General features: G+C 36.6%; 1 protein-coding gene across 1 annotated transcript in view; it reads left to right on the forward strand.

The window, feature by feature from the left end:
• The first annotated feature begins 1,365 nt into the window (after positions 1 to 1,365).
• The window catches only part of LOC150106840 (fibroblast growth factor receptor-like 1), an 85,747-nt gene continuing 63,329 nt past the window's right edge, over positions 1,366 to 23,783 (forward strand). The window contains exon 1 of the mRNA XM_090392750.1: positions 1,366 to 1,510. The gene's annotated coding sequence lies outside the window, so the exon portion shown is untranslated. The remainder of the gene's footprint in view (positions 1,511 to 23,783) is intronic.

The following is a 23,783-nucleotide window of genomic DNA, read 5'->3' on the forward strand; positions in this document are numbered from 1 at the left end:
TTGGTAGGCTGAGCATTAAGTCTAATAGAAAGTATCCTATTATTAACGGGGTTATAACCAAGAAGGCTTCTTGCTTGAGCTGTCTTCAGTATCACAGCTACTCCATGAAGCTTTGAATCACCACCTGAGTAAACAACTAGTTTACCATCCTGTCTTTTGAAATGACTTTCTCCATTAAACCTTAAAATGACTTTCTCCATTCCATGTCTCTGTAATTCCCGGTTTTATACCTATCCATCTCTTTACAATCTCAAGAGTACCCATCTGTAGATTCCGAACATTCCATGTGCCTATGTAAAAATTTCCTTCTAAGATTAATCCTATACCTCCTGTGTTCCTTATTCACAATACCACTGACATTTGTTCGAGAGGTATATTACAAGCTGATGAAGAGAGAGTGAGGAAGGAATTCTGTGGAAACCTGCAGGTTGTTTTTGAATGCCTACCAAAGAGAGACATAACTTTACATCTTAGGAGACTTAAATGCAAAAGTGGGAAAGAGTATGAAAGTTATGCCAGAGTGTAGCATGCTTGGTCTGGGTAAATGAAATACCCATGGTGAAAGACTTTTGGAATTTGCCCATGCTAACAGATGAGTTATTACCAATAAAAGTTATTACTAAAAAATAAAAACGCGGTTCTGATTATTCTGCGCGACGACAAATGCAGCATGAGATGTATTATAAGGCACAACCATATTAGCATTTTGGAGTGAAATCACTGCAAAAAAGAAAGTGGTAGGATTGCAGAGGCTCTTTCCACATAAGATGAAGTGAAATAGAAAAGATTCATCCCTAGCCCTCGAATTTTCTAATAACATTGGAGGGAAGGAACAAGAAGGAAAGAAAAAAGGGGAGGGACCAGTCTAAAGATAATATAACAGATGGACCATGCCTTACTTCATGTAATATACATGAAGTAAGGCATGGTCCAGCCTCAGGTACCTCGGGTTTGTCACGCCCGTGCTCACTAAAGTGAGTCCTTGAGGAGCCTGATGGAAGGCCCATAATAATAAATAAAAACAAATAAATAAGAAGAAATATTTAAAATAAGAGATTTATGTTAAAGATAAGTAAATGTTAGCGATTATTTGTTTAAAAGCACGTACAGCGTTTTTAAACAAATCGGCACTTGAGAACAATAATTCTGTTATATAAACAAATAGCATAAAAATGTTTATATATATATATATATATATATTATATATTATAAACAAAATAAAATGACTTTTAACTATTGATATTTATCATTATACAGTGCTTGGTTTGATGTGGTAGAATTTTGCCATAAAATATATGAAATGCAAATCGACATTTACAGCTCCATACTTCCGTACATTCTACACAAAGTTGCATTTTCTTTTATGGCAACGTGCATTGAAAACACTGGTTCCAATTAAAGATCGACTCTACACGGAAACCTACTCGTATATCACTCTCGATAGTAAACTACGAACTATCCAGGACAAGACCTCGAAAAGGAGACTGTCTCACTCAAAATGAGACGAATGGTAAGCTTATTTATTTCCTTTAACCACATTTCTTAAATCGTGAGGTTCCATATTTTTATTTATTGTAATTCAATTCGTCAATTGCAAGTAGCGCCATCTTTTCGTCTTCGGTTTTATTACTAAACTACTGTATGTAAGAAACATAAAGTTATTGTTTCAGTGTTTTGGAATTGTATTCAAATTTTGTTTTATAATTTAGAAGATTTATATATACAGTATATAATTTCCATCTGTATTGCTCAAACGCAAGTATTCATCTTAATATAATAATTTCTAGACTAGATAAATGTTTAATAAATAAGTAGATAAAAGTAAATAAAATATAGAAGTAAATAAAGTAGACGAAATTTAATATAGAATGACTATACTTTGTCCAGTTCGTGGGCACGGTTTTAAATTGCCCTTTCACACTTAAAAATAAGCCATTAATAAAATTTAATCCCTTCAGTTAAATTCCTTTTAGATCTGCTTTACAAGATATTCACAGTTTTATTTGAAAAATCGTAATGTTGACTATCATTTTATTATGGTGTCATCTCATTTGTAGACATGGGGGAAATCGTGTCATATTTAGCGACAAGCAGAACTTTCTTTGGCACTTTAATTAATCAGACTTAGAATGAGCAGCATCCTGCGACTGAGAGTGATATTTAACATTAAAACAATAGCTATCTTCCGTGGCAAAAAAAAAAAAAAAAAAAAAAAAAGAAATTTGTGGTCAGGTTACACTTGTTGTTTAAAATGACAATAATTCATATACAGTAACATTGATTTTAAAATCAAACTGTTCTAATCCTTTCTTCTGTATACAGTGGTTTTTTTTTTTATTCTGAGGTATGGAGTGTTTTAAATATTTCGCAATCAAGTAAACTAAATTCTGACATCGCTTATGGAATTCAGTCAGTAAAGTTCAAATTTCTTCTTACGACGCGAACTTTTATGTTTTTTATTCCCCCCCCCCCCTCCCAGTTTTAGTTTTAGTCAGCCATCTCATACTGGGATGGAAGGAGGTTTCCTTGAGACTACTCAGGTTTTCATCCTCAATAGCAGCTAAACTGGCCAAAAGAACACCTTACTTACCTCAATCCCAAACAACCCATCCCAGTATAATTCTGTCTTTCAATTCAGTTATTTTTCCTACTTTACTCGTAAATGCGGATGCGTTCTCTCATAAACAAAATCATTTGGACGCATTTTCAAGCATCCTATTATTTCACGAGCTATTCTTACTTTCGTATCTTCCAGGAATTCCAATCGAATTGTAATTTTGTCCCTGGGAACAATTGTTGCCGCTCTATCGACACCGACAAACTATATATATAAAGTCGACGGAAGTTAGAATCCTTAGGAAACATTGTGTATGTATGGGATAGAGTGTTTAGCGCATAGCGGTAGAAGGCATGAAAGAGGAGAAGGATGAGAAGTTGGTCCAATATCTTTGGAGTTGGACAGCGAATTGTTGATCAGCACCTGCTCGTATGTGAATAGGTTTGAAAGAAAGTGGAAGATTGTTATCAGCCAGTTCGTGAGAACAGCATCCATGAAATATCTGTAGAAGAGGCACAAAGAGAAAACAGTACCTCTATGAGATAGTGACTGGAGCTAGTGTGAGAAAGACGAGTCATCCGTTACCCGAATCGCCCTCTTCTGTATAGTGCCAAATATTATTAGAGAAGTTTTTGCTGCACAATCTCCATATGCGGGAACGATATGCTAAAGTCAAGGCGGATTTGCGACTTATACAGGATTAGGAATTGTATTGGTTAGAAATCATGTCAGAAGCGAAAAAGCACACCTATGTTTATTTATTGATTGCTTTATAATGCATGAGAGGTTATGGAAGTGATGTGCTTATGCCAGAGCTGGAGAAGCTAGAGATGTAAGTTTAGTCCAGTGTTTCTCAACGTGGGGCGTACGCCCCACAGGGGGAGGGGGGGGAATTGAATATATTTTGGGGGGAAATTAGAAAACGATGTTGCATTCGTCACCTCATCACTGATATATTCAAAACACTCACCATTGTCGGCGAGGGGGACATCAAAATCTTTGAGGCGTTGAGGTGGGGAATGATCCAAAAAACGTTGGGAAACTGGTTTAGTCCAAGAAAAGATAGCTGATTTTGCGTGAAGATCCTGGTGTTAGCAAATATGAGGGGGGAAGTGAAGTAAAGTTCAGTCTTTTTTGTATATGAGATAAGATTGTATATTGGCATTGAAGTTGACAAGGGTATTCTCACCCTACTGAAATATAGCAGTATATCAGTGTTTAAAGCACTGATTATGGAAGATCACGTAGCTTGGGTTATATGAACATCGCAAGCTTAGTCGAATGAAAAGACGAGTTGGGTGTTCTGTCGTCAGCTGAACTGTCAATAGGATACTTTTACGGATGACATGATTCATTTGAGTCACATACGCTCGATAAGTTTTTGACTTCAGAAGGTGTTTGTAAATAATGATAATAGTAATAGAAGGTGTCAACATTTGCTATTTTCGAAGCCCTTAAAAATCTAGGAATGGAAAAAAAACTTGCATTGATATACATAGTCATATATGTGTGTGTATAATATATATATATATATATAGCCCTGGAAGAAAATTTTTAAAACCTGGATTGGAAAAATAGAGGAATTTGGGGAAATGAGAGAAAGAACTAAATCACCTACAATTTGCTGATGACATTATTCTTTTTAGGAAACTCTGCAGAAGAACATCAACAAATGATCACTGAATTGAATGCAGAAAGTAAAAAGAAATGATTAAATATAAACAAGGAGAAAACAGAAATGTATAATAAATACATTACCTAAAAGCCAGTACAAATGAAACACCACGAAATTGATATAGTAACCTCCTATGTTTACGTAGGACAAAAGATCACACTAGAGGGTGACTGTAAAAAAAGAAATTATTCGTAAAATCCTAACTTCGTTGGATAGCCTTTGGAAAACACTGTGAGGTACTCCAAGGAAACATCCCACTCTACCTTAAAAGAAAAATATTCGACAGTTGTATACTTCTGGTTATGATATGTGGAAGTGAAACATGGACTTTCGCTAATAATTTGACCAACAAATTGAGAATTACCCAGAGGAAAATGGAAAGAAAGATCATTACTCGGTATTACCATTCTAGACTTCTGGTTCCCATCTGCCATACGGCCGCGGGAGGGTAGCTAAATGCTACCATTCTAGGGAGAGATGATTATGAGCAAGGTGGTTTCCCGTTGCCTTCCTTGCCGTAAGTATTTATGACTGTAACCTGTGTGTTCACGGGGCCGGTTTGCCTGCTTGCGGGATGAAAAACCTCAGATAAACTGGCGGAAAAAACCCTGCGGCCCACGCCCAAGACCGGCTAACTTGGCTATGGCTGAGGAAGATCCTTAAGCTCCTCACGTCGTGGACGGGAATCGAACCTAGGACACTCCTTCCCCAGGCATATGGTTGCGAAGCGCAAAGCCACCATTCTAGACAGAAAGCGCAATACTTGGGTCAGAGCTCAGACTAGGGTGAGGGACATTATCGCAGCCATTAAAAGATCCAAATAGCAATAAGAAGATCGTATTGCAAGAAGTAACACTCAAAAATAGACGAAGTTGATATCAGAATGGTATCCTAGAGATGGAAAGAGAGCTACCAAAGAGACGGTGGGAGGATGAGATTAAACAGATGGCAGGAACTCAGTGGCATAGAAAAGCTCAAGATAGGAATGAATGGAGGACTTCGGGGAAGGCCTTCGTCTAATACTGGACGAAGAAAATGATTGTTGATGATGGATAGAAGGTTTCAGGAAATGTCTTTCTTTGTTTTTCTGTTCTCTTTTCAGTTATCCAAAATTATAATTTTAATAGCTCATGGCTGGATGAGATTTAGGTATTGTACTAGGCTTCCAAAAAAAAAATCAGTGAAATGGGGGAGGAGAAGAACTTTATTTTATTTTATTTTTTATTTTTTAACGTCAATGAAACCTTAGAATTTTCCTTGTGGAGACTTCGTCTGCTGAGTATTTGTTTAATGTGGATGTATTACCATTTGGAGGAGGATGTTTTACCATGTAAAGAACGGAGATATCTGCATTTCGTAAATGACATTCGGGAAGAAGGGCTAGGAGAATGATTATAAAAATATTAGTCTCTCGAAGTGGAACATTTCAAAATTATTGCTATTATTGCCATTAAGCTATTCTACACAATTTGCATCCATGTTTGTAATATCACTGTCCTCATGCTATTGTTATAAATATTCAGAATCATGTTTGTAATCCGATTCTTCGCATCTGTTCTGAGATAGTATTAGATGAACATTGGGTCATAAAACAGATAAAGGAATATTGACATATATTCGCAAACTTCGTTCTATGACAGGAACCTATCTTTGCATTCTTAGACGGGAATGGTTACTTGATCTGTCGTTTTCACCTTTCGTAGATTAGGCCTTTTTGACGACTTTTGTTGGCCAACCCGTAAGGCTTAAAATTAAATGTTTATCCTTGCGACATAGTAATATATCAATTGGCGTTTTTTTCTTATTCCTATTGTTGTTTCATATTTTAGTAAGTTTTGTAGTTTATTTTGTAATTAGAATATTTGAAGTTACGCTTTGGTGGCTTTATACGTGTAGATGTTATGAATATGTGGGAACCTTGAAAAGTATACAGTTTTTTTTTTTTTTTTTTAAATACCAGGTTAAGAAACATACGCTGTTACTAAAATGTGCACTCATAATGTTTTTATATCATGCAAGCTTCCTTCATGTCCTATATGTATACAGTATATATAAAAGCATTTCATGTAATTCGCTTTAGAAGAAATATATAGGGGTTTGTAGTGAATTTATCCGTCTATTATGACTTTCATTGAAAACGTTTGCACATCAAATGACATTTTTCTATTACATTTTCTTTATTCCATAGCGTTCGTGTAGCGAAAACGCTTCTCGCACGTGCGTTAATGTTACTAAGCAACCACGCGCACTTGGGAATGTAATGTCAGTTGCACCTGTGGCAGGAAAATGCAGTTCTGTTCTTTAGTTCTCTAAATGTTTCTGGTTACCGTGATTATTTATTGGTGAACTAACTTGAAGTGGGAGTAGGATTTTAATTCACCGCATTTAAAGTTTAACAAAGGTCGAAGAGCAATGAATGGAATAAATTATTTGCACTAGGAGAGAGAGAGAGAGAGTGTGTGTGTGTGTGTGTGTGTGTCGATATGTAAACGCGTTATAACTGAATATAGAATGGAAACGAGGCTGATTTTATTTCGTTGTTTATTTATTTAATTTAATTTTTTTATTATTATTCTACCATCAGTATTATACAGTTATTTATTATACTTTTTTTAATATTTATTATTAGTTATAGAGAACAGCCAATAAGTCAGTCACCTACATGTAAATTATTGTTCTTCCAACTTATTTTAAAATGAGTTATTAAGGATATTACATCCCATATTGTTTCTTAGCCAAATAAGAAACGCAAAGAGTTTCGTGCCGAATATAGAAACTATATAAAGTTCAGCGATCCAAAGCGTAAGCAAATACCTGGATAGCAGCAACTGACCCATTTGGTAGTGCAAACTGAGACAACTCATAAAAAGGGTGGAGCAAGCTCCAATCATTATTCTTGGTATTTTACCCGTAATGTGAACTTAGCTCCTAGGAGCTGTAGGTGAGTTTTTATTATTATTATTATTATTATTATTATAGAGCCTAAGTGAGTTATTATTATTATTATTATTCCTGACATCTCCAAGGAGTCCGAAGACTCATCGCGGGAGGACACCTACAACTGTCTCAACCACTACACCGAACCTCTACTACGAATCATCTCCATCAACCGCTCACCTCCATCACCACTACAACTGGTATTCTATGTCTGTAAATTGCGTGTGTTCTGAAGGGCCGATTTGTCTGTATGCGGGATGAAAAACCCGAGTTTCCGGGAGAAAAACCCTGCTACCTCCGTATGAAATCGGCTAACTCACCTTCGATTGAAGGTGAGTTATTTTGTATGCATTCTTTTTCTTGTATTTGTGCACATATTGCATTACCATTTAAAAGCAAATACAAGTATTGTGCTGGTATCACGTAACTTAAATTTCATTTACGAATCTTCATAATACAAAAAGAGACTCAGTCTACAGAAAAATTTCGTCGGATTTCTATATAAGAACAAGAATACTTGATCGGAGTAAAATAAATAAATAAAATAAAACATAATGATAATAAACGCTATGTAAGTCAAACAGAGAACTTGCATGCATTTCCTATGTGTTTGTGTGTTGGGGGGGGGGAATTGAGTCATTGGCGGAACTATTCATTTCATTTTCCAAGGTGAGGCAAAAATGGAGTAACTAATATATATATATATATATATATATATATATATATATAATAAAATTCCCAATAATCTGCAAGGTTGGCTTGCAGAGTTATTATTATAAATAAAAGGGTCGCGAAATTAGCTCACCGGAACCGATTTTATTAAGCACCAGGTAACAAACAAAATGCAGGTGCGGAGATAACGTATCCCGCCTTTTTTCTTCTGAATTTAGTGTGCAATTGTCAGTTTATGTGTTTAATTCATTCATAATTAGCGTAAATATTTCAGCGAAAAACATAAGATAGTTTCTACGTGTTTTATTATTTCAGTTAATATCATATTGCATTCTAATATGAATCCAATAGGATGCTTTTATTTTATTTTATTTTATTTTTATTTACTCCCCCCCCCCCCGATGTGCTGATCTTTTATGCAAGTACGTCAAATTCTGATGGGAAAGGGAGAATATTATTAGTAGTTGACGTTTGGAATTTTCTCTAAAATCAACACATCAGACTTCAACCAATCATGTAAGTCTCTTAGAAGCTGTTTATTAATGCAACGCGCTTCTGTCTTTTGGCTGCTTTGTACTCGCTTGTATTACAACCTTCTTGATCGATATCTTCACCTTATCAATCAATGTCATTTGGTCATCTAATTATCCGAATTAAATTTGAGAGTGAAGCAACATCATAAATAAAAAAATATAAAAAAATCAGCTGTATTTGCATTCGATACCAGTAGAAAAAAAAAAAAAAAAAAGTCATGGCTATCAAATATTTCCGTGTTGCTATGATTATAATGATAATAAGGAATGCAAAAGTCGACTGCAATTTTCTCGAAGGATTTGTAACTTCATCCGGCCTTGGTATAGGACTAGTGGGGGAACGGCTGCAATGATAATGAAAGGACCAAGTCTCCAGCACCTCAATACCACTCCTACACAGAACCGTAACAGGTTAGCGCCTGCCTGTCAGTCGTTCAGCTTAGCGGCTGTCTACATGTTCCAATGCATTGCTATTGTGCAGACACAAAATACTTTTAGTGGGCGTCACGGTTTTTGCCTTACTTGACTGACAGGAAAATGCTCACCTGAGTGCAGTAAAACTTGTCTGTAAACACATCCTCTTCACATCTGTGATCTCAAGTAAGTAATGTTGCCGAATTTATCTGTTTAGTCTGATGGCTCTCTAAGTGGTCAGCTTAACAAGTGACGAAATATGGCCCATCAGCTCTCTTGTGTAAGTGAATGGTCTGTCAGTGTTAACAGCTTTATTTAATAGTTGACCTCTCTCTCTCTCTCTCTCTTTTTTTTTTTAAAGATATTTACACAAAATGAAATTCTGCGATTGCGCAGTAGACATGTATTTGTGGTAGTGAAAAGGTGCTTGAACTTGAATGCGACTTCAGTCAGGTAACATAACTAAATTTTTTTGGTATTGATAATGATTTTTTTTTTGCGTAAATATAATAACTCGAACCGGCTTTTGGAAGTTGGAATATATGCTCTTAAAAGCGCCACCATAACGATTATGTTGTTTCCGCCTTCTCAAATACAGTAGACTGTGTTTTGATTATCGTCTGCTTCATAAATTTTGCGTTATCTTTATTGCGCACATAATAACTTCTTAAATGGCTTTCTAATTCTTATACGAGGTACCGTTTATCGTAAGTTTGCATTAATAAATATTTCCTGACAATCATCTCTTCAGGCGTTTCGACCTTGATGAATATCCGTGCTACAGTTAAAAATACTGGTTTGTTGTTCTGACCTGAACCACATCAGATCTGATGAATTTTATTGATTGCTTTAAGAAGCGTATTCATTGTTTTTCGGCAATGCAGACAGCTACTTGAAAACTTGGTTAACATTTTTTTTTTTCGTATTTTATTTTGGAGGATCGATTCCTTTAGTAACTGAAGGTATACTATTAATATATCAGACGATGTTGTATTCGGACTGTCAATAGCTGTTAGGGAATGTAATTATTAGATTGTGATAATATGGGTCATAAGAGTTCGTTTGCCTACTCTGGGATAAAATTAGAGTTGTCGACCACTTTTAGATGCAAATTATACATAAATATGAAGTTGTTTTGCAATGATTGCCACGCCCACCACATGATAAACGAAATTTCATATTCCGAGTTTGAATGATTATTGTTTTTATTATTATTTTGTTTTAGATATTGTCTGCGTATATTATTTCACCTCTGGTCTTCCCAATGGAGTTTAATTCACGCTCCCCCTTGTCAATCCAGATCTGTTATCCTGTTTAATCTTTCTCGTTCAAAGCGTTAGATTTTTAATAACTCGTTAAAAAATCGTTTTTTTATTCTTTTAGTGTTTAGATTTAAAAACAAAACAAAACTAATTTCTCTATTCTTTAGGTGTTACTGAAAAAATAGAAAAAAAGAGACTCATAAAGATTAAAAATATATAAACAAATCGGATAAGAAAGAGGGAACAGATTTTTCATAATAATTACCTGCTGTGTACGCGAGGGGGGGGGCTTTACTAGTGGTGAAATTAATGGTTCCTAAGCTTCAGAGACATGGTAAGCATCGTTTTAATCCAGACCTCGGAAGTTGCGCACAAAAATCTCGGCTTGTGGAGAAACCGACTTAGCTTAGAAATTCTGTAAATCGAAGGTCGTTTCCTGATTTTGGGTTTGCCATGTGGTAGCCCTTCATAGCGCTGTTTGTAGTCATCAAGCGTGCCAGACCCATCTGTGCCATTATTGATATTATATCGGAATATCATCTTGGAATACTGGATATCGTTTCCATGGAAATTTATGAAATTCTGCGTTATTTTTTTCTGCGTTTATAGACTGTCTGCTGATATCTGTATGCCTGGATTGCTCGCTTATGTTTTTTTGTGGTAACCATCATGTCCAATTTATTTATTTATTTATTTTTGTGGATTGAAAGTGCAGTGCGCTGAGTCCATTCGCCCATGCATATGGGTGTGCAACTTTGTCGATTATTTAGTGAGAGAAACACTCATGACGTACTTGAACTTTTCTCTTAGGCTTAGTTCAATATCAGTTGATGCGTTTATAATTCTGAAGCGATTTTAGAATAAAAAAATAATAATAATGAAAACTATCTCGTTCGCCGAATCAATACAAGTATCAAACAACACAAAAATACTCTTAGCTTTCGCTCTGGCTCCCGACTTTCAAGACAAAGCTGACTATCGCATAAACCCGTTTTTGCAGTCTTTAGTATCACTCCAGGTTCAGCCAACAAGACTCGAAGTACATTTAACGAAATACTGGTTTTAAAAGTGCATATTTGTGTTATAGTGATGCCAAGCTTACGGCTGCAGATTTCTTTATATCAAACATTACATGCTATAAATAGGGGTGGCCTTATATGTTTATACAACACTAGTTACTTTGCTAATATCTTAAAAGTGATAGTATCCAGTTAGCCATTTATTTGAGCCCTCTTTCTTCTTCTTACCAAGGATTAGTCATTTGACTCTTCCAGCTTCACTAGTGTTTCATATTACAACTGGTTCTCCTTTCTCTCTTTTTCCATTTGATGTATATTTACTTCGTTTAGTTGCCGATATCTTTCCACTCTACATAAATGTTCTTTCCACTTCTCTCTATGTTCCTTGAACTTTTCATTTAAACTATAAACGCATAGCTCTCTTCTAATGTCTCCATTTTTATATGGTATAATTTGGTGCATCCTTTAATTGTTTTCACAAATCTCATTTGTTCTGCCTGTATTTTACTTTGATCCTTCTTTGTAACAGTCCATATTTTTGTATCATATCACATAAGGATTGGCCATCACTTTATAAAATTTAAGTTGAGTTTTTCGTCGGTTTTTTTTTAAATTTCTTTTTTAAATTCAATGTCCTTTTAAATGTTCGTGAAATATTTTTTTTTTCTACCTTTATTATGCAAGTTTAATAATTAAACTGTATCATCTGTTCTATTGTCTTATGTGACTATTTTTGATCTGTATGATCTCTGCCTTTAAATGCCATAACTTTTTAATATCAAGAAGCTCCCTAATTAAGAAGTTTTATGATTTATCATGGTAGAATGAGAACCGCACGACTTCTAAATTATAGCCTTTAGCGTTTTAGAACGTTACCATCAAATAAATTACGTTGAAGAAATGAGCAAGCTTGAAATACTGTGTAAGACTATTCTTCCGTATTATGAGATGATTTTATAGTCATTTTAATAAATAATGAATTGTTTAAAAGGTATAGTCATTGAGTAAATAATCCCTAGTTTTGATTTTGCTTAAATACGGAACATTGCTCCCTTTGATTGCAAAAGACCTTAATTAACTGGTCTCACATGGAGGTTGAAAGATTTCTCCCGAAAACTCGGGCATTTTCTCCCGCATACATCCAAATGTCCTGGTACTCACGCAATTTACAGTCAGAAATGCTATTTAGTGGCGGTAGATTGAACTGCGTATAGTTGATGGATTGTGCGCAGATGTAGATTCAGTAGTGGAGACTGAATTCGCTTGTACGAGTTTGTCATCCGATTGGTAAACATTAAGATCTTAGCGTCTAAAGCGATGCACCTTTTTTACCAAACGAAAATTAGAATATGAGTTTAATAAATGAAAATGAAATATATATTATATAATTCAATATGAAAATGAAACAAATATATAGGTGAATTTCATCTACCACCTAAAGACATTCAGAAACACCCATACCTGCAGTGGGATTCGAATCTACGACCTAAAGCGCTATGTCAATTGGCCCAACCAAGTTTGCATTATAATGATGACCATTAATCTCCAAGTAGTCCAAAGACTCATCGAGGGGGGGGGGGATTCTCTACTTTCCGGTTTCCACCACTTGATCACTAGCCACACAGAACACCACTTCGTGTACCATCATCATCATCTACACACAGCGCCATCTACTGCCATCATCACCACCACCAGTATGTTTATTATTATTAGTAGTATTATTATTTGTTTGTTTTTTAAATTGCGTGTGTTGTGTTCTGGTCGATTTGTCTGTATGTACGATGAGAAACCGAGTTTCTGGGAGAAAAAAATCCGCTACTTCCATATGAGATCGGCTAACTCACCTTCAGTTGAAAAAAAAAAAAAAAAAAAACACAAAAATTCCTCTTCTCACGAGGAGAATCGAACTCAGGCCTTTTCCAGTCGGAAAAAAAAAAAAAAAAAAAACGAATTGCGCAATGTACAGTCGTTCTTCAGCTGCTACGGAGGTTTGCATCTTTTATTGTGTAGCTGTAGTATCTAAATAAAGAATTATAATTATTTAAAATCACGATGTAGAACAGAACTTAAATAGATTCGTTTTTATCAAACTTTTTTAAAACAAGGAGGCGGGGGGGGGGGTCTGGAAAGTTCTGATAAACACGTAGAACAAAAATGATATGAAGGCAACTGATATAACCACGTACGCGGCTATAAGAACATAGCTACCTTCATAACTCTGCCACTAGTATGGTCTTTCTTGTGGTTATATCAGTTACTTGAATATCATTTTTGTTCTAGGTGTTTATCAGAACTCTCCAGACACCCCCCCTCGTATATATAGATAGATAGATAGATTGTGTGTGTGTGTGTGTGTGTGTGTGTGTGTGTGTGTGTGTGTGTGTGTGTGTGTGTGTGTGTGTGTGTGTGTGTGTGTGTGTGTGTGTGTGTGTGTGTGTGTGTGTGTGTGTGTGTGTGAAAGAAAAGTGTCAAAGGGAGGATAGTGTTTGTGCTGCCTCGTTTTGACAATTGTGAGTTAAGTATGATGATATTGAATGATATGATTGCAAGAATGTGCAGAAAAAGAGATCCGGAATTTGTTGATGTCTGGAGTGTGTGTGTTTGAAGGCAAAAGAAAGCCGTGCGCATGAGATGGGTTGCATCTGAATATGGAAGCCATAAGCGTTCGAAGAAGTTGCCGTTTTCTGAGAAAGCAGGGAAACTAAAATTGAAAACGTTTAGAGTAGGGAATGTGTGTTTGGCGATCCTTTATCGCGGAATAATTTGGAGAATAGAGCGGATAAAAATCTGTATGGAGCTATTGTGAATACTGATATAAGTATTCACAATTAGTAGAATCTGAAATTAGTAGAATGTATATCAGTTGTAAAGCTGGTATAAGAACTAAAGGGTGTCTAAAATTTTCGTATACTAATGCAAGAAGCATTCGAAATAAGAGGGAAGAGTTTTTGGCATTAGTCAGTGCAATGTCTCCAGAAGTTATAGGCATTAGTTAAACTTGGCTGTCAGCAGAAGATGTGGTTGTTGGAACTGAATGTGATGGGTACAGTATTTTTAGGGAAGATAGAGAATATAGAACGGGGGAGGAGTACTTCTGGTAATAGCTTTAGCCCAAAAAAAGTAGGATACCAAGAAGATAGACGTGTGAATGGTAGTTTATTTGAGGCGATCTGGTGTGAAATAGTGGCCAACGGAACCAAATATATATATACAGCTGGTTGCTGCTATAGGCAAGGGGGGGGGGTACAAGGGGTGATGCAGGGTTAGTGATGTGATTATTTTAGGGAATTTTAACTATGGTGATATCGATTGGAAAGACGAAAGATCGTGGCAAAAAGGAAATGGAATTCATTTCTAAGAGATAATTACTTGAAACAGCATATAACTGAAGGAACTCGTGGTGTGAGAGTGTTGGATCTGGTCATAGGTTCAGAAGACCGATGCATAAGTCAGGTGTCCACGTCACCTCCGATTGGTGAGAGTGATCATGCGGTATTGACTTCGGAGGGTGCAAAATTTGTGGATTTCTCTCTTAAGAAGGGGGTATGTAGAACTACAGGGTGGATGATTATAATAAGCTTCGAGGGCATCTTACAGCTGTCCCATGGCAGAAAAAATTCCAGAGGAAAGATGTTAGCAGTACATGGAATGAAATTAGCTGGTATCTGAGGGAAGCAATATATCGGAATGTATTCTCATGGTCAGGAAGATAAATAAGGTAGGCGTTAGATGGATGAGTAGTAGTATTATGCTTGATCTGCAAAAAAAAAGAAAATGTTATGGAGAATTTACAAGGAGAAAGGTGATCAGTACACTCACGAGCAGTACAAAGATCAGGGGGTCAAAGGAAATGCCAAAGAATTCTTCCGCTATGTACCAAGTAAAAGGAAGAATGACTTTGGAAGGATAACCTTAGTCGGCGCTGATGGTATCGAGGTGACTGAATGAAGGATATTTCTGTCTTCAACAGCAATGAATGATATGAGAATTGAAGTTAATGAATCAGAGGTACTTGGGATATTGCAGAATTTAAATATGCAAATACTGCTGTAGGTTTGGATGGGGGTATCAGCTCGGGTATTACGTGAATATGCAAAGGAATTTTCAATGCCCCCCCCCCTCTTACTTGGCTATTTAACTTAAGTTTGAGCTCTGGTAAGGTCCCTAGGGAGCGGAAAGAAGGTGAAATAGTTCCTTTGCATAAAGGAGGCTTTAGGACTACGGTAGAAAATTACAGACCAATCACCATCTCGGGAGTGGTGGTAAAAGTATTGGAAAAGTTGGTTAAAGACAGAATTCAAGAATGGATAGATGAAAATGATCCTGTAGGAGAGTCAACATGGTTTTGTTAAAGGTCGATCCTGCCTTAGTAATTTATTAACTTTTTATAATAGAGTGACAGCTGAGTTGGACAAGGGCTGCACAGTGATACTTGTGGATTTTGCTAAGGATTTTGACACCATGGAATACTGTTACTCAAATTAGAACTAATGGGGATGGATATTGAATCGGTATTGTGGATAAGAGAACGGCTCATGGACAGATACTAAAAAGTAGTGCATGGGGGAACGGAGTCCAGGATGAAGCAGGTAATCCATTGTGTGCCTGAAGGCTCTGTGCTTGGACCGTTATTGTTTAATTTGTACATAAATGATATAGGAAATATTCAGTGGTTTGCTGATGATGCAAAGTTGGGTAGCGCAATAATTAATCAAGCTGATGTAGAGAGCTTGAAGAATGATTTAAATAGTTGGCAATATGGGGAAAAGTTAATGGATATCAGTTTAATGTGGAAAAGTATCAAGTTATGCATTTTGGGATTAACAGATTACAAACCGTGTACCACATTGATGGAACTATACTCCAAGAGATTGATGAGGCTAGGGACTTGGTGGTGTTAGCGGATAGAGAGTTGAAGTTCAGAGGGCATATTGCTAAGGTGTCCAAGATAACTCATAGGATTACTTGGTTATTGAAAAACACACTGACATGCAGAGATAAAGAAGTTATTATTCCTCTTTATAAGGCCTTGATACGTCCACATCTGGATTACTGTGCTCAGGTCTGATCGGCTGGATTCCTTGGAGATGAGGATAGAAAAGATTCAAAGGCGAGTGACCAAGTTGGTGAGTGGTGTAAGGAATGCTCCCTACATTGATGGATTGATGTAATCCACAGTTTGTGGATTACAGATTTTGTTTAATAGGCGATGAAGAGAATGTGATATAAACATTTAAGTTACTGAAAGGTTTTTATAAGATTGATGCAGCGGAACTATTTCAGCAATGGGATAGTGGTGGAAGAACAAGAGGGCATCTCTGCAAATTGAGTAAGAGTGTGATTGATTAACAAGGGTGTGAGTAGATTTTTCGCTTGGAGAGTGGTGAATGAATGGAATGCGTTGCCTGATTCAGTTGTGACAGACGAAGTTGTCGTCTGTCACAAGTGGTTTTCGTCTGTCAATGAGTTCAAGATGACGTATGATAGATATTGTGTTGTTAGTTTGGGACTCCCGCGATGAGGCTTCTGACTCCATGGAGATACCCGTGGATAGAAAATTTGCTTTTTCAAAATTTGCTCTTTGTGCAAATTGCCCATTTATTCCTCCGTAGATGTACGGAGGAATAAATGTCACCTTGTTAAAAGAACAAGAATAGTTGAGCTCCCAAGAGCTCAGGGGATATGTGATTTAAATGAATTCGCCAGTTCTCATAGGTTGTGTATCCTCATCCCAACTAAAGGTGACCTTCCATGCTACCGTTTTTCACTTCACGAATTCTGCTAGTAGTTATGTTGAACGGAAAAAAATTCAAAGTAGTTTAAATTGTTTAGATAAAGAAACTACATATATTGCTGTATACTATTGGAGTTAAAATATCTAATAGAGGGCTACAAAAAAAAAAAAAATCATTTGCATTAATTCTGAAGTTTCTTTTCAGTTTCTCTTACGATAATTATATTTCGCAGAAATGCGGTGCAACATATGCCTGCTTGGATTATAATAATGTACCCATACAAATTTCTTGTTTCAGTTTCTTCTTCTTCCCATTCCTGACCTCTTAAGTGACGAAAGAAGTCGTAGAACAGCTGCGAAACGTTGTAAACAGATGGGCGAAAGTAATGAAAATGTAACGGACGGATGTTTTCAAAGTTCTCGATTTCGAAAATGAATACGGATATAATTCTAAATTACACTATAGAAACTCGTATTTGTCTTGTGCTATGAGGAGGAGGGGGGGGGGGGGTTCATCGAGGACTAAGAAATGTGGAAATTACATCTGTGTGGTTTTGTTTCCTGTGAGGCTTGCAAACGAGGTCGGTTCCATTTCATTTCAGGAACTGGGAAACAAGCAATATCCGCATGCAATCAGAGAGACTTTCCAAAAGAATATCTAGAAGAAAAACGAATCTTTATGTAAATTAATGAATTACGCAATGATAAAATAGAAATTATTTCTAGATTTCAAACCACCTGATCGTCGGTGTTTTTTGGAAGCTGGTTAATAAAATTAAAAAGAAAAGAGGTAATTTAGCAAAATGAAAACATCGAACAATGTATTTGAATGAAATGCAAACCATAAAATCAGCGAAATGCGTTTAGAGAATTACGAGTATAATCATACTTTTACAAGAGTTCTCGGATTATTTCATCCTTAGCGCCTACCACTGCTAAAGGTTTACAACCTTTCATGAGCGAGATTATTATTTAAAAAAAAAAAAAATAGCATGAGTAGTAATGAATACACTCAGTTGCTTATGATTACGATACCGTGGAATTTGGACGATTTTAACTTTCATACGTTGTATAAAGATGCGTTTAAATGCTAATGATATACAACACATTCAGACCAAATTATTATAGTAGAATTTTAAATAAAATACTTTCCACTATTGTTGATTAGAGGAACAGGCTGGATTCAGGAAGAGTCGAAGTTGCATTGATGATATATACGTAATAAATTAATCCTATACACAAATAAACACAATACAGATTGCGAAAAAATGGTTGGCTGAGTTAACACACCAAAATTATGGAATATAATAGAGGAACGAGGCTATCCAAAACGGTCATTAAATGCAGTTAAGAGCCTATATAACAATACAACCGCAATCGTAAATATTAATTAATCAATACATACAGGAGAAGAAATAGAAACTAATTATGGAGTCCGAAAGGGATGTACCCTTTCACCGATATTATACCTTTGCATTTATAAAGTCTCCCCTAATTGTGTTCTCGCTTCGCTTGATTCCTAAAATTATACGCAATATATTAATACTTCATGAAGAGGGCACTTTTCGACGCGTAAACATTGCATCACATTCGCTTTAATAGCCCGGGTGTGCGACCACAAATATGGACACCTTTCAACAGACGTAGAGCCTGTGCAGCTCAGTGGATGTGGCGTTTGCACACCACGGCACTTAACCGCACGAAGGAAGATTTGCTTTCGAATCTAGTCGGTGACTAGAGGAAATTTTTCTAAGCCTTTTTTCAACCAGTTCCCGAGTTCTCTGGCACGAGTAAGCGGGTTTTTTCTTCCGGAAACTCGGGTTTTTCGTCCCTTAAACTCAAGAAAATCGACCGTAGAACTCACATTTTGTCAGATATTAAATATATTATGTTAAGGTTAGAGACCACGAGATGGCGGCATATGTTGTGCCGTCTCTCTTCACTGTGTGCCGCTTAATTAGTGATAGCCTTGGGCCATCTATCTCTGATTGGGTACCAGTGGAGATTGAACTGCCCACTCAGTCTCCAAAAAGTTAGATAGGGCTAAATGGCCTCGCATACTCCTTATACGGGAATAAAAAGGCGTTAGCTGATTTTTATTTGTTTTTATTTTTTTGAACAGGCGTACAGATGGCGAAGTGGGTCAAATTCTTAGCGTTCCAGTGGTTTTAAATCACCCAGAAGACAGGATGCGCGCTGAGACAATAGCACCCAGAAAACAGTGGCTGTGATTGGTTATTGTGTCAACCAATCCAATTGAACCTTGTCATTTGTCACGAGTTGCTGTTTTTGTTTTCCGAGTTTCATCTGTTTTGCGTGCGTGAAGTGCGAACTAACGTGTTTAGGACACCGATAAAGACAAGTTTTTAATATATAATTTTCTATATAACTTTCAATAATTATATACAGTAACTAACTAATTATATAACTTTCATACATCGATAAAAATACAATCAAATTGATGTCAATTTTGTATCCCGGGTTGCATAAGCTTCACGATAGCACAACCAACCCAAATGGGCACACGACGCCACAGATATACAGTATGTAGTGGAAACGTGTAGTAAACCCAGGAATAATCATCAATCAACATGCAACAGTAAATATAATGCTTTTTGCAGATGATCGAGTCATACAAAAATTAGAAGAAGACTTTTAAAGATCCATTTACCATTTCTGTCAGCTAATTCGTGAATTCAGTTTACGAATTTCCCTAAAGAAAACAAACTATGGCATTCACCGTAACATTGTCAAATGTTATGGTGAATGCCATAGTTTTGTCGCTAAATGCTATGGCATTTAGCGACAAACATCCCATGCGAACTAAAACAGTAATTGAAAACCAAATTGTAGAACAAATAACGCATTTGCAATATTTAGGATGTGATATTTGATGCAGATAATAATGATGTGGATAATAAACTACACTGTTTGTCGTAAGCGCTGTACTATAAGACGAACAACAAAAGGCAAAACAGGGAATGAAACGCAATTAAAATTTTATAAAGGCATGGTAGTGCCAACGATATTACAGTTCAGAAAGTTGGATAGAGAGAAGGGGGAAAAAATAATAATCATAAAATATAAGCAGCTTAAATGAAACTTCTTAGTGCAGTTAAAGGATGTACAAGGATAGACAGAATACTAAATAATGAAATATGGAAGGAATTACAAATACAGACAATAAATGATAAAATAAAAGACCACCAAAAGAATTGGAGAAACGTGCACAACGAATGGAAGAAGAAAGACCAAGAAAGGAAGCAATAAAATATAAAGCTAAGGGGAAAAGAGATAGACGAAGACCTAGGAAGAGAATGAAAGTATAGTCCTTTACATATGCCGAAATAGGCTTTTAGCCTATATCTTGAAAAAAGAAGATGCATTTAAATACTTATTTGTATGTATGTATGTGTGTGTGTGTGGGGGGGGGTCATTATCCAATCGGAGTTTAGGAATGGAAGAAATCAAATAATTTTTACTGTCTGCATTTTTTTTTAAATAAAAGTTTCGTTTATGTAATCGTGTTCATGGTTTATTCGAGAGAAACAACGGGAGCTACATCTGGTGTTTATTGATCTGGAGAAAGCGTACGATAGAGTGCCATGGCAAGAAGTCTGGAGTTGTCTGAGGGAAAAGAAGGTACTGGAGAAATATGTCAGGTTAGTGCTGGAGATGTACAGAAATGTGAAGACGAGAGTTCGGACCTGCCTGGGAGAGACATAAAGCTTTCCAGTGACAGTTGGCTTGCATCAAGGGTCAGCATTAAGTCCGTTCCTGTTTAATATTGTGATGGAGGTGGTGACGGAGGAGGTGAGAGAAGACGCGCCTTAGACTATGTTGTATGCGGATGACATCGTGCTATGTGCAGAATCAAGAGAAGTGGCAGCTAAACTGGAAAGTACTGGAAGGAAGAGAGAGAGAGAGGTATGAGGTTGAGCAGAAGTAAGACAGAGTATATGTGTTGCAGAGTGGATGGCGGCCAGGAGATAGATCTGGAGCTAGAAGGAAAAGTCATCACGAAGGTCAGTGACTTTAGATACTTAGGTTCAACAATGAAAGAGGATGGTGAGGCTGAGAAGGAAGTGGAATGCAGGATGGAGGAACTGGAGAGAGATGGCTGGAGTGCTATACGATAAGAGGGTGCCGATCAATCTAAAAGGCCAAATCTACAGGACAGTAGTGAGACCAGCTATGACGTATGCTTTGGAAACTGTGGCCCTGAGGAAAAATAACATCAGCAGGATGGAGGGAGCGGAGATGAGAATGCTTAGGTGGATGTGTGGTATGACTAGAAAGGATCGTCTGAGAAATTATTATGTAAGGGGAAACGGTGAAAGTTACGAACTTAGGAGAAAAGATACAGGAGGCAAGGTTGAGATGGTTTGGTCATATGATGAGGAGGGAGGACGAATATGTGGGAAGAAAGGTCATGCAGATGGATATGCAGGGGAGGAGGAAGCGCGGGCGGCCAAAGAAGAGATTGAGGGAGATGGTCGAGGAGGACTTGAGGATGAAGAACTTGGATGTGGTTACAGCCCAAGACAGGAGGATGTGGAAAAGACTCACTACAGACAGCGACCCTACTTAAGTGGGAAAAAGCTGCAGAAGAAGAAGAATCGTGCTCATTAATCGTGTTACAAGAAGTGCTTTTATTAACATAAAAGCACTTCTTGTAACACAGAAACACAAGGCGACATTCTTTCTTCGGTTGAAAAAAAAAAAAAAACTGGTTCGATTCTCCTCCCGAGGAGAAGGGCTTTTTTTTTTTTTTTTTTTTTTTTTCATTTGAAGGTGAGTTAAATGGCCTCATAGGGAGAAAACAGGATTTCTTGATCCCATAAAACAGGTACACACACACTCACACACACACACACATACGCAGTTAACAGTTCGTTCTGTTTTATTTTATTTTATTTTATTTTTATTTGATCTTATTTATTTTTTATTTATTTATTTTTATTTTTGGCATTCTGTTGTTGACATGTTTTTGGCATTTCTTTTTTTACTGTTTGGCGTCCATTCATTTACCGGTTGTAAGGCACACTGGTTTTACTATTTCTTCATTTCTGATCCTGTCAGTTTTTTTTTCTCCCACACTTTTAAGTGTTTTTATTTCTGTTGTGGTGTCATCTGTTTGCTTTTAACTGTTTCAGCTCTTGTTTCAGATGCATACATTAAAACCGGTCTTATAGTTGTCTTAGTTCCTTCCTGATGTACGCTTAAGCGTAGACCCGCACTTTACCGTGCAGGTATTCGAAACCAAATCCGACGGAATTGGGTGTTAATCCTTATTTCCGCAGTGTCCTTATGTCTGTATATTTATGTATTCTTCCAGTTGGTTTGCCTGTTTTGAGGGACAAAGAAAAAAAAAAAGTTTCCGATAGAAAACTTTGTGAGCCCGACTAGCTTACCATTTGATTGAAAACACCCGATAAAGTTCCTCACGCCATAAACAGAACTCGAACCAAAGATCTTTCTATACCAGTTGAGCTCCAGAGGCTTACTTGTCTCAGTTGTGATATTTAAATATTTAAATTCGTATAGTTCTGTTTAAACATCCAGTCTTTTTTTTTTTTTTTTTTTTTTTTTGCTTCTTTCTCCATCCTCTTTCACTGTCGAACCTAAGTATCTAAAGTTCCTAAGTGATTGCTCTTTTACTTCATTTTCTATTATTCGTTCGAATGAACCCTAATTCTTAAATATTTAAACTTTATCACTTGCTACATTATTTTTCTATTTATTTGTAATTTACCCGATTGGTTGCATACTAATCCCATGGCTTTTATTTATTTATTTATTCGTGTTTCCATATAGTTTTGGCAAACCTGTTGGAAATAAAAGACTTCTCTTTGTAAATATGTCTGCTAACAGTACAGCACCATCTGCATAGCAACGTCTGATTTAGTATGTTATTTACAATTCTTATTCCATTTCTCTTCTGTTATTGTTCATCTATGAGAATATCGATTATTATGATTATTATTATTCCTGACACCTCCAAGGAGTCCGAAGACTCATCGCGGAAGGATACCTACAACTTTCTCAACCACTACATCGAACTTCTACTACGAATCATCTCCATCAACGTCATCTATCGCCCACCGCAACTGGTATTTTTTGTCTGTAAATTGCGTGTGTTCTGAAGGGCCGATTTGTCTGTATGTGGGTTGAAAAACCCGAGTTTCCGGGAGAAAAAACCCTGCTACCTCCGTATGAGATCGGCTAACTCACCTGCGATTGAAATCGTCCAGATAAAGATTCCTCCCGTCGCGACGAGAATCGAACTTAGGCCTATTGCAATCGAATTGGAATGCGCTACGGAGGCGACTAATGGATTAATGGACTGATTAAAATATTGAGTAGTGGACTTAATTAATCCCCCGACTAAACTAACGCAATCGGAGATCATCGACTGTTCCTAGTAAAGAGTAGGACAGATTATTTGCGTTTATATGTTACTTAATTTTTTTTTTTTCTTTAAAGCGAGAAGATTAGTGTGAAAATAAGTTTAATATTTAGTTCCTTGGGCGCGCGCGTATTCCAAGAAGTACCGTCACGAAAGGTAACTCTGCTAGGTGCCATTTTTGCATTTTAAATCATTCCATCACATTATTATGATTATCCGATTTCAACAAAAATAAACCGGATCGATAATTTTCCATCAAGGCCTTTTTATATCCAGCTACGTCGAAATCAGACCATCTGCTGTCGAGTCATTTTCATGTAGACCGATTAGGCCTAACGAAGCTAGAAGGCGCTGTGAGTTACCTCTGAAATAATCACCAAGTTTCGGTTGCAAATATGAAGGCTGTGGTCATTTATTGGAGCTGTTGCAGAACTGAACAGTAGATCGCATTCGGTCTCCTTACACACACACACACACACACACACTGGCCAGATACAATCTGCTGTAAACCTTGAGAATTTAAAGAAAAACAAAACGCTCAACGTTATTCTTACGCAAAATTTTAAATAAA

This window comes from Typopeltis vanoorti, chromosome 5 (genome assembly GCF_054136105.1).
Source record: "Typopeltis vanoorti isolate ZY-2024b chromosome 5, IOZ_Tvanoo_1.0, whole genome shotgun sequence".
NCBI classification, from domain to species: Eukaryota; Metazoa; Arthropoda; class Arachnida; order Uropygi; family Thelyphonidae; genus Typopeltis; species Typopeltis vanoorti.